The sequence below is a fragment of the Peromyscus californicus genome, unplaced genomic scaffold (assembly GCF_007827085.1).
Source record: "Peromyscus californicus insignis strain IS unplaced genomic scaffold, ASM782708v3 Scaffold_9__1_contigs__length_137607984, whole genome shotgun sequence".
Lineage (NCBI taxonomy): Eukaryota > Metazoa > Chordata > Mammalia > Rodentia > Cricetidae > Peromyscus > Peromyscus californicus.
Window position 1 is genome coordinate 123,583,811 of NW_026294617.1, and position 12,241 is coordinate 123,596,051.

At 46.9% G+C, this 12,241-nt stretch overlaps 1 protein-coding gene across 1 annotated transcript in view; it reads left to right on the forward strand.

Moving 5' to 3' along the window:
- Nucleotides 1-2,088: 2,088 nt before the first annotated feature.
- Nucleotides 2,089-12,241, forward strand: part of Lpar3 (lysophosphatidic acid receptor 3) — a 68,268-nt gene continuing 58,115 nt past the window's right edge. Inside the window, exon 1 of the mRNA XM_052730589.1 lies at nucleotides 2,089-2,253. The gene's annotated coding sequence lies outside the window, so the exon portion shown is untranslated. The remainder of the gene's footprint in view (nucleotides 2,254-12,241) is intronic.

Genomic DNA, 12,241 nt, shown 5'->3' on the forward strand with positions numbered 1-12,241 from the left:
CGGGAATATAGGAACACAAGGAAGCTGTTTGTTTAAAAGGTTTTCAATGACTTTCCGGCCAGTAGCCAGTAGCCATCATCATGCTTGCCACGTGTGGTATTAGCGTTGATTTGTTTTTGCTAAGTGGTACTAATTTTAATTTGTTTTTAACTAATAAAAACATTTGGTGAAGAAGTGAGATGTCCCTGATCCAACAAGGACTTAAAGAGGACTCCAGTGGCTAATCCTTGAGCTTCATCTTAAGAGTCAGTGGTTTTTTGTTTTGTTTTGTTTTGTTTGCGGGGGGGGGGGGGGGGGGGCGTGCATCGTCTTCTCCTTGTCTTTGCATTTTGTCCTGTTCCTGTCTAGGTCGTTACCACCGGTCCTGTCTAGCTCTGTCACTGCCGTCCCTTCACCCCTGACCCCATTGTTAAAAACTGGGGGCAGCTGGAATGGCATTCTCCTTTGCACAGGCCACCACACCCCTTCCCCCTTCTCCTGTTCGAAGGATTCCTTGCTAACACTAGCCACACATGACTCCACAGGGTCAAGGTTCTCCTTTGTAAAGTTCAAGGAGTCCCCAGGCTACAATGTAATGTTTCCCAACTCTTTTGCTTGAATAGTAGTTTAGTGAAGTGTGTCCCTCTACCCAGTTCAGATGCAACATACCATAGTGATTTGCTGAATTCACGGATGAAGTAATAATAGATCACACATGTGATCAAACTCTAGCCATAATCCTGTGACTGGCTGAGGTCCACGAGGCTATCACTGTTTAAGGGACGGGGTACAATGGGTGAATAGAACGTTATTAAAACGCCGTCTTCAGAGATCAAAAATCTGTTTTTCAAAATAAAGATTTGTGTGTGTATGTAAACTGGAAGAGGGGAGTTGGGTCCCTAGGATCTGGAAATGCAAAGGATTTTGAGCCACTTGTCACGTGGCCACTGGGAACAGAACTCTGGAAAAGCAGGAATATCTTGTGGCCACCTGTCAGACCCACTGTCCCTCATGATCACAGAGATTCTGACAGACTGTCTCCTAGAAGGTGGTTTCATTCATTCATTCATTCAGTGTGTGTGTATGTGCATGTGTGTGTGTGTGGGTGTGGAGGCCAGAGCTTGCCCTTCAGTGTCTTCCTCAATTGCTCTCCATCTTGTGTTTTGAGTCAGGGTCTCCTACTGAACCTGGAGCTCACCAGTGGGCCAGGCCAGCAAGCCCCAGGGATGGATCCGATCCTCCTGTTTGCATCTTCCCAGCACGGGGCTTGTGGGTGGGTGCAGCACAGACAGACAGCTCCTTACACGGGGGTTGAGGATCAAATGCAGAAACTCAGCTTGTGCACTTTACCCACTGGGCCGTCGATGGGCACAGAGAAGGGTCCCATTGAATGCACACGATTTTACGCGCCCAAACCGACACTCTAGACATTTCCCCAGCGTCTGAGGCTGAGTAGGAAGGCTTTTCACTTCACAGTATCTTCCTGAGAGGTTCCCAGGAAGGCCCATCTTCTAGCATGCTGTGACCCAGATTTTGTTTTCCGGCGCAGAGAGAGAGAGCTGAGCCTTTAGACGTTTGCTTTCCTGTGCACGGTCTTTGCCAAAGGTGGGTCAGCTTTGAAACAGCTTATCCAGGACTGTTCACTGCGGGAGGCCAACACGACCCCCACAAGAAGCAGAGATACGCCTTGTTTCCTGTTGTAACACAAAGGTGAATTCTTCTGGGGCTGCCTGAACTCTAGGATGACTTTGGGATTCAGGCTTTAGGGTATCAGGTCTGGTTCTGGCAGTGACCCACCTCAAACAGGGATCTCTCCTCATAGAGGAGAGAGGGTCAGAGCAGTGCGTTTCAGTCCCCGGATCCCTCTGAGGTAAGGCTCCCTCAGTTGCTACTGGCTCTTTAGGAAGCCTTAGGTGGCCTCTCCAAGCCGGCCACCCCCATGGGCACTAGGTCCCTAGCCAAGCTTCTGCAGACCGCCTCCCTGGGCCGCCGATCCGAGCCTGGCCGGCTGGGGGCGCTCTCCCGTGGGAACTTGCAGACGCACCCGGCCGGGCGGGACCGGGCCGCCGCTCCACCTCCACCCCCTGGCCAAGTTGCCCGGGACTCCAGGCGCGTCGCCGCGGACGCTGGAGAGCAGGCGCTCGGCTCTGCCTGCCCCGCGTCCTCCGCCGCTGGCTGGCCGGAGCCCGGTCGCCCCGTCGAGCTCCCCCGAGGGCATGCGGCAGCCGCTGGACACTCGGCTCCTGGGCTCCGCGGCGTGGGCGAGCGAGAGCGGTGAGTGCGGTGTGCGGATCGGGATGGGGGTTCCCGGCAGGGGCTTTTTCGGGGTTCTTTGGTCTCCAATCCTCTCCACACTCCCGGGGCGCAACTTTCCCCTCAAAGTGCGGCGTACCTTGCCCTTTCCCACTTCGTGTTTCTCAAGAGCAAAAAATCAATGCAGATGCAAAAGCCCCGGCTGCATCCGCCTTGGTTGTGGGCTGGTGGGACGGGCGCAGGGACACCCAGCTCCATCACGCCGCGCTTTGCAGGGGCGCTTCTTTCCAAACTCTGTGGAGTCTGTCTGGTGATGGGAAATGGGTTCTCCCCGGGAGTCCTGGGAGGTGACATTTTTCACCTTGCAGTTTCCTTGGTGTGGTGGTCTGACTGTTGGTTAAAACTCTCAAGATTTGGAAAATAGTTACTCTGACCAGCTCCGACCAGTTGTGAGGGATCCCCGCTCACCACGGGGGACAAAAGTGCTTTGTTTTTGTAGCAGTTTCTTCATGGCCTTCTCTGTACAAGTTGCCACTATCAGAAACGGCTTAGAATTTTCTCAGGCTTGTGATTTGAGGACTGGCTGAATATTGCGAACAGTTTAGTCTTATTAACATGATTGTGGAAATGGCCCTCCAAAGCACTTAGAGGTCATTTTGTAAATAGAATGATTTCCCCCAAATCCTCCCCTCATAATTTTCTCGTGGGTGCATCAGTTTTGTCCTGACTAACTCTTGATCTTGGAATGTCACATTCACAGTAAAAGACTCAACTTCTCAGAGTTCCTCCTTGTAGTTTATAAATCGGAGAAAAAAGTAATGTCGGTCCTAGCCAAAATCCTCTTTGCAAGCGGATGACCACTGCGTACATGCCCAGCCTTCCCTTAATGCAGAGCGCCTGAATTGCTAAAGAGAGTTCTTGGGTTTACTCTCTGCCAATAGTTGTCAGTCCTGCTAACAGTGAGGTTTGGGTTCAAACCTGTGTGATGGTTTCAGAGCTCAGGGAACCGGGGGGCTAGAACTCCTGTCCCTGCTCCCCCGAGGAATGATGCAGTCAGGACAGGCTTGGCTCAGTTAATACAGTTTGCCTAAGCAAACTGGGCCATTTTGAAACATCCAGCCAGCAAACCTGGCCAGTTAGGTGGGCCCTATGTCTCGAGACCCTGTGACCCTGAACATTTAACCACGGGGACAATACTTGCACAGTACTACCATATAGCCGGTGAAATTGATTGTTCAGGGATTTTTTCCCATTAATATATATTTTTTATCCTTCAGTATTCAAAACCGTGATGCTTTCTTTAGTCTAGTGACAAGTAGCACTCTTCTAAATCTTACCAAATGCATTCAGCAATTACAGATCTTTATATCAGATCAGATCTGTTTTGGCTTGGCTGCTTTATAAGATGTTTAAAAGAACTGATTTGCACATGTTTTCATGAATGAAAAATATTAAAATATGCAATGATTTTTCATGTAACTTCATCTGAACTTGAGATGCTACAATGTGTTAATTTTGGTCTGTCTCTGCCTCTCTGTCTCTGTTTCTGTCTCTGTCTCTCTCTCTTCCTCTTTCTCTCTTTCTTCAAAAATACACAGGCATTGACGGTATGCACACACAGTATAAGAGCCAGGTAGCAAATAATGCTAATTCTCTAAAAGTTGAGCACTCATGCCTAAGGGTGGGTTGCTTCTCCCTAAGCTCCCCAGCTTTCTCCTGAGGGTCAGCAGCCCACCATAACTTAAGCCAGCCTCTTATTTCTTTAGGCTGGGGCAAGGGGAAATCAGTATAACTCCAGTATGAATTGCTATAACTCAAATGACCCATTAGCCACTCTCCTTGGCATATACATTAGTTCAAATGATTTCTTGCTTGTGATTATACTCAACAAAGTGGTTAAGTCTGATTGTAAGCTTCTAAATGGCCCGGGCCAGACTCAGGGCATTATTATTAATGTGGCATAAGGGGAGGAACAGACTTTCCAGCCAGCCCAGCCTTTACTCTAGCCGGCTTCGTGACCGTAGGCACATTGTTTGACTTCCCTGGGCCTTAATTTTCTCATCTGTAAAACTGAAGATTACATTCATCTCCCAAGATTAAAAGAGAAAACAGGAGGGTCCCTGTAATACAGGAAGTACCAAAATGGTGCTTGGCTTTTCCCTCCTGAACATATGTCCTAACATTCATGCAGACCTGGCCACCGTGGTCCATCGTCCCAGTGAACATGTGCAGAGACTCAACTGCAGGTGTCTGAAGCACACACACTTCTTTTATGTGCTACCCCATTCCTGGACATGGACCTTGGGTTGGTTTCTCTTTTCACTGCTGTGACCACTGTCTTGACTCGAAGCTACTTAAGGGAGGAAAGACTTACGTTGTTTCATGGTTTGAAGGCACAGCCCGTTACAGTGGAGGGATCTGGAGCAGAAGCCTGCTTGCTCACATCTGGGGGAGGTCGGGACGCAGACAGGGGAAAGGAAACATGGCTTTTAACCTCAAGGGCCCTCCCTCCTCAGAAACACTCTTCCTCCAGCGAAGCCTTGTCACAGCAACCCCCCAAAGCAGTGTCTGTGGGGGACACTTCACATCTACCATAGGCATTTCCCGTCCGTCTCACACTCTGCCGCACGTGAGCCTTCTCTCTGGTGTTGATGCGGCAGCATCCTCAGCCTGGATTTTGTGTGTAGGTAGAGCCGTTCAGTTCTGTCATGTGTGTGAGAGGAGGTGGTGAAGACAGGGAATTGTCCCCATAATCGCCTAAAGCACTGGTTCTCAACCTGGGGGTCGAATGACCTTTTCACAGGGGTCACCTAACACCAACAGAAAACAGATATTTACATTATGGTTCATAACAGTGGCGAAATTGCAATTAGAAAGTAGTAATGAAATAATTTTATGGTCAGGGGTTGGGGGGGTCACCACATGAGGAACTGTGTTTAAGGGTCACAGCATTAGGAAGGTTGAGAACCATGGGTCTAGAGGTTGTGTTTTGTAAGGGATGGGCCAGAAGTGGTTGGAATATGACAGTCCGGTTTCTCGTCACAGCTCTCTCTCTGTGGGATCTGCGACCTTACATACATTACTTGTCATTTGTTTTAGTTGGTTTGATGATTTATATGATGGGGATTGCAAATCTTTTCTCAGTTACCTGCATGGGTTAGTGATAGGTACCTTTAAGTCCTGTATATGAGCTTTGTAATCTGGAAGGAGCCTTATAAATGGTAGGAATTAAAGAGGTAGGGCATCCAGATGTGGACATCTGGGGCATCCAGGTGTGAACCGTCTGGGGTAGATTACTCAGCACTGGTTACGTGAGTACCACAGAAATTCCATGTGGGTGTCTTGAGGACCAAGTGGACATCATTGCCCTCTCTCCATAGGTCTCTCTCCTATCTTTGAGGTCATACTAGACTGCAGGGAGGAAATTAGAAGCAGAGCTTAAGGAGCTGCTCTGTGAGGACCAGGAAGTTAATTGCTGACGAAGATTACTAAACAGCATGCCAGGCACAGAGCAAAGTTCCAGGCTTTAAAGTTAAAAATCGTCTCTCACCTCAGTTCTTGGTGCATAAAACCCAAGAGCTAGTTAAGGCCAGGAAGAGAGTGGGAACAGCAGTTGTTAGTCCTGCTAGACATGGTACTGGGCCCCTACACCATCCTCTCTGCCCTGCAACTTCCTAATGACTTGAAATTTTAAGGCTCACTCTGCAGAGTGATTGCATGACTCAACCTTGATCCCTTGGCAGCTTATGTCTTTCAGTCAGAAAGATCTGTTACTCTTTACCTGAGATGAGCCAAGAGAGTAGTTCCACCTGAGGGAAAGGTCCCAAGGCTGTAGCCACCTCCTCATCATGGTCCTCCAGGCCCCGATCCTCTTCTTCCCCCACTCCCTCCTGGTTTGGCTGTGTAGATCCTGTCCCCTAATTTGTCCTGTTGGCCTAAAGCTTTCAACTCCACTTCTGTCCTTGACCCCGATGTCACCTCATTCTCATAAGCCCTGTCTCCCCTCATCAGATGTGACAGGCTGTTTTCCACAAGGACAGCCACCCTTGTCCCTCCTAAGATTGCTAATCAGTCCCCCTAACTGCTCATCATGTGTCTTTGTTGTTCCTGGGACACTAGACTGGGGGTGGGGGTGGGGAGGTGTTCCAGCCTTGGCTTTGACTCAGCAATGTGCTGACTTGCGGAGTTATAAAGGGACGGCTTGGTTTGTGACAGGGCTGGGTTGGGGGTCAAACAGCCCTGAATAAGCATGCAGGTTTGCCCAAAGGCCTTCCAAGTCTTCGTAGAGGCAGTGATCATGTTTTATGAATGAAACTTTAAGGCAAACCCTTGGCAACTCTTCAAAACTCAAGTCTTGACTACCAGCTGAACCATTGCAGAATAAAACTCCATTCTCAGTTCCTCACAGCAAGGGTTCATGCAACCATCCCATCTCATATCTGGGATAGTGACCTTGATCACTTGGTTGTGTTAGTGTCTGCCAGGTTGCTCCACCTAAAATCACTATATTTTCATGTTTGGGTTTATTACTATTTGTAGGGAAGGATTCTAGACAACGTGAGTATGCGTTCCTCACTGAACCTCCGTTGTGAGAATTGACATGCATTGATGACTTCTGCCAGAGTCAACCATGTCTGTGAAGGTTGCCAAGGGTGATTTGGGATTTCCAGCACTCCTCCACGTATAAGTTGGCATTCTCCTGCATTCTCTCGTGCTCACTTACAGTGGGGAACACTCATGAGACCGCTTTGTATTCAATGTTGAAATCTTAGGTTTGCGTTCATTTTGATGCTCAGATGACACTCACTGGAAATTCTGTGGTGCTTGCTCTTGTGTTTCATTATTTTTTGAGCCTTCCTTCTTCCTTCCTTTTTCTTTCCACAATATATTCCAGGCTCATCTTGTACTTTCTCTAAACTAGTTCATCCTTTCTTTTAGTAGATAATGTCATTTTCTCCTTTTAAAACTGTATATTTAAGGGGTTTGATGTGATGTTTTGATATATTTATCTCAATACACATATATATCATAAAATGATTTCTACAGTTAAGCAGACATATACTTCCATCTCATATAGTTGTGTGTGTGAAGGGTATCTAAAAATCTGCCTTCTTAGCAAATTACCACTACACCTTGGCATATTATTGAGATAGCCCTCGGTAATACATTATAGGGTGGGCAGACATGGAAATGGGAAGGTACGAAGTTCCATTTATGTCGAGGTGATTGAGTCTGGCGATGTAACGTACAACATGAGAACAGTGTGAAGACATAACATATGGGCAGCTTATATGCCCCGTTGTTGCCTTGGTGTGATTGTTTCTATAGCTCTCAGAAGACAGAACTGGGGAGTACACACACACACACACACACACACACACACACACACACACACACACTTCTCAATACTAGGCCTTGTGCTATAAAATGACAGCTTTAATGTTAAACCCGTGGAGACTCTTTCTTTTCTTTTCCCTTTGTGTATGTGGGCAAAGTTTCTCTGGCCACTAGAGAGTCAGTTCCCGCTATCATGAGGATTTATTCTTGTTTGCTCCGAGTAACCAGTCTCCCCGCCATGAAGGCCCCTTCCCTGACTACTCTGTGTTGTCTCCTTTCCTGGTCCCTACAATTCTGAATCCCTGTGTTGGCTTCAGATTCTTCCATCCAGCTCGTAGCTCCGTGGCTGTCAAACGTAGCCCACGCCTCTGCGCACGGCCTGCGTGCACTGTGATGCTGCATTTTCAGCCATGGCCAGTGTCTCTAAATCTCTCAGACTTTCTCTGGGGGAGGACTGAATTATCTCGAGCTGGCTCCCACTGCTCTATATTACAAGCTTTCTGAGGCAATTTTATAGCCTTATAAATGTCTTTGGATTTCTCTCTCTCTCTCTCTCTCTCTCTCTCTCTCTCTCTCTCTCTCTCTCTCTCTCTCTCTCTCTCTCTCTTGCTCACTTTCCCCTTTATTCTTAACAGTCAGAGGCTTTAACTGGGCAGGGAAGAGAAGAATCAGTATCAAGCGGGTGGTCTCTTGGAGTCCACTGGAATGTGCCCATCACATGCATGCAGCTCTCTACAAGTGCAGATTAACCAGGAGGAAAGCTAAAGAAACCAGAAAGTTACATTTCCACCGATTGTCCGCGGGTCTGTCCCAGTTCACTTCTACCCTGATTTAGGCTCGTCAGATAGCTGAAGTCTCTAGCCTTGTAAAAGTTAATCATTTGTTCTGCTGAGCAGAAGGAGACTTCGCCGCTTCTCTTCTGAGCATGCTCTGAAGCAGGGAAGATGACTAGTTATTGCTGTTTTTCTATAATGTGTTTTATTTAATTTTGACATTTTCATCTTGTCTCATGAGCTTTTACCCCAATAAACTTTGGTCAAAATTTTGAAGGAAAGATGCATTTATTTGTTATTGGTATTTTTAATTGCAATCAGATGCTATTTCTTCTGGAGTCAGTAAAAGCTTGTGGAAGGCAATCTCATCATTATAGAGAACAAATACTGTGTATTCCCTTTCTTAGATGAGCAGAAAATTGGCTAAAAGAAGAGAATTTGAGGGTTAGTGCAGTGTAAAGAGCCTTGGGCCAGAAAGTGGGGAGCTTGGTCAGAGTGTAATTTGTAATCTGTTCCCTTTGCATTGACATCTCCCCACATGATCAGATGGAAAGTCACGGAAAGCTGGAAGATATTGCATTCTGATAAACGGCTCCAATGCCATGACAGAATGGGTCAGCAAAAGCTTGACTTTTTTGTCCTGATAACCTAGAAGTACCTGGAAAGTGCCACCGGTTGAAATGCCTTTGATATGCCCCACCCACCATGCACCATCACACCTCATAGTACTAGACTAGGAAAAAATATCAAAATTCAGAATTTGAAACTTATTTTCCATGGAACAGGCATCACTTTTACATCATCATAAAGTAAAAATAAATCCTAAATTGGCTCACTGTGAGTTTGGAACTGTCTGCAGATAGAAGGCTAAACATCAGAGTTCCAGGCCAGTGGTGGCAGAGTCCCTTCTTTCCTATTCACCTGGAACTCTGTGTTTTCATTGGTGGTGAGAAAGTCTCAACTGGGCTCTGAACAAAGTCGGGAGGAGAGGAAACCTTGGCTTGGGGGCGGCTGTTCTGATGGCCCACCCCATCAGAGGAAACGGATTCCTTTGTTTTCTTCCCTAATAACCTCTCTTGGAACCCACCCCTCACCCCCACAGCCAGCCTAGGGATCACGTGACTCCCTGAGTTTTCTAGACTTAGAAGGGAACCAGGACTTTGTATCACCGTGACATTCACTTCATCCCAACAGACTATGCTCCATTTTGTCTCCTTTCTATAACCAAAGGAACTGACTTCAAGAGGTCAGCCTTGCATAGGTCCTGCTGATGACAGCAGTGTGTGAGAATGTTCTAAACACATCGAGGTCTTAGGCAGAAGGCTTTCTTATTCTCTCCATTTTGCAGATGGGCAAATTAAGGCACAAAGAAACTAGGTGGCTTTCTAATTGATAAGCAAGGCTTCCAAAAGGCTGAATAGTTCCAGAGGCCATGCTCATTGGCAAAGTGAATTTGTCAAAGACGACCTTTTCTCTGCTTTATATTCTAGTCACGCTCTCAAACATCAGTTGACTGTTTATACATACGCTTATTTCTGGACCCCTCTTCTGTTGCATTGGTGTATACAGTTGACTTTTGCCAGTGCTATACCTTTTTAGTTGCTGTAGCTTTGTCGTATAGTTTGAAATCAGAAAGTGTGACTTCTCTAGCTTTGGTCTTTCCTAAGATCATTTAGACATTTGGCAATTTCATGAGTTTCAGGACATTTTTTTTTCCTGCATTGAATCTGTAGATCACGTTGTGTGGTCTGGAACATTTTAACAATTTTAAGTCTCTGCCCCATGAATCTGAGTGTGTTTTCCCACTTTTTTGTGTTTGTTTTCTTTGATTTCTGTCATCAGCATTCTATTTTAGTCTTCCATGTTCAAGTCTTTTGTGTCCTTAGTTGAGCTTATTACCTGGTATTTTGCTCTGTTTTGATGATATCATGTCTGTAATTGCTTTCTTACTTTCTGTTGTGGGTTGTTCGTTGTGAGGGTGTAGAAATAGAGTTGGTGTTGTGTCGCTGACCCCTGTTTTGTAACCTGACAGAATGACTTTATTCGTTCTGAGACTCTTTGAATCAGTAGTGTTCTCTACACAAAAGATCCTATCATCTGTGAACAAAGGCATTTTTACTTCCTCCTTTCTGGTCTCGATGCCTCGATGGCTTTCTCTTGCCTGCTAGCTCTGGGTAGGATGCTAAACAGAGATGCCGAGACAGCATAGCGTGTTTTCATCCAGAGGAGAGGTTTTAGTTTCTCCCACAAAGTATGGTGGTCACTCGTCACCACTCAGCATAGCTTTCCTCAGCCAGCGTTCAGACCCTGTATCCTCTGTGTTGTGTTCCCCTCTTCTCCCCTCCTGCTGTGCTTGGGGCAGTGGAAGAGTGAAGTGGTGGGTCTGAAGCCCCGATGCTGGCGCTGAGCCTGCACTCAGGCCAGGCAGTGTCTTCCCTGGACTCTGCCGTTTTAGCATAGTTACAGGATGATGCTGTCATCATTCCTCCTTACACTGAGGTGTTAGATCACAGTTAAAACCCCAGAACTGCAGTCCTGTACTGCACTGAATTCTCAGGAAGGGCACCCCTGATCCTCCTGGGGGTGGACTTTTGTGCTGTGTGCTGGAAGCATTGCTTTGATTTGGTCCTGTTAGTGAGCCTGTATGGTTTTAAAGATCATGCCAGTTTTAGAAAGGAAGGAAGGGGCAGTGGCCTACCAGGAGGTGTTGGGTAGAGTCATTCTGCAGGAGGATTCCACCTCTGATGAAGGTTCGGCAGCTGGCTTTTCACCCTCCGTCCCTGATGTGTGGTTGGGCAGTAGTACCGGCCACCCCTTCTCTAGTCTACTTCAAACACCAGTGCTAAAATGTTCCCCCTTTCTTGTTTTGGCTGATGAACCTGCCATACCATGGAGGAGGAGAACTGAGAGAAACTGATTACAGCTCAGAACACTCAGGGCATGGCCTGCAAATACTGAGCAGGAATTAGGAGATCTCCCAGCAGTGGAGTGAACTGTGAAGCTGGCCTTCCACAGTCGGACCATGATGCTCTGTGAGCGCCTCTACAGTGAGTTGGGAAATGTGGGGTCCATGACAAAGGACAGACAGGAGCCTTTTCAGGTCAAGCCATGGCTTTATTTCCAATACAATGCCTGTGTTCCTTAAGCTTCTAGTGAATTCTATAAGCAGTTACCACATGTGAATTCCATTCTGGATGAGTTTCTCAAGTGTTCCTGTTTTCTGGCTCTGATGCTTACCCCGTCTCTCCCATCTTCCCATTAGCATCAGATGTTTTCTGAGATGCAGACGGGGGAGGGAGGATGCACCTTGACTCTCATCTATTACAAGCTCTCCTCCCCTCATCCCTCTGGAGCATCTGAGAGGCCTTGGGAATGACCATGAGTACTTCATGAAAACACCACTCTTTGAGGTTAGAGAAGCAGTTATGCTTTCCGATGCTCTGAGGCCCTCAGTTTCTAGACACTTTCTGTTCCTTTCTACCTTTGCTTACACTTCTCACCTGAGATCATCTCTCTCTGGTAGTGCCTTACTAAAAGCTACAAGGAGCAGCCAATACTTCCTCAAGCTCTGGTTCTTTCTAATCCTTCACCAGGAGCCATAGGCAAAGATGTCACAAGTGCAGTGACTTGAATCAAACAAAAGCCTATCTTTCTGTCTTGTTCAAGGCCATTCAGTACTGTGGTGAGTTCAGACTCCAAGTGTCCTTTCTTCCTTTTTATGCGGTATACGCTGGGACATTGCTTATCAAATCTGCTTGGGAAAAGGAGGTAATGTGCTTGCCTAGCATTTGCAGGGCACTGGGTTCAGGCACCAATAAATACATTAAGAAGAATAAAGAAAAGAAAGTGTTTCTGCAGAAGATCAGTGTATTTTCAGAGACAACTCTACTCCTCCTGCA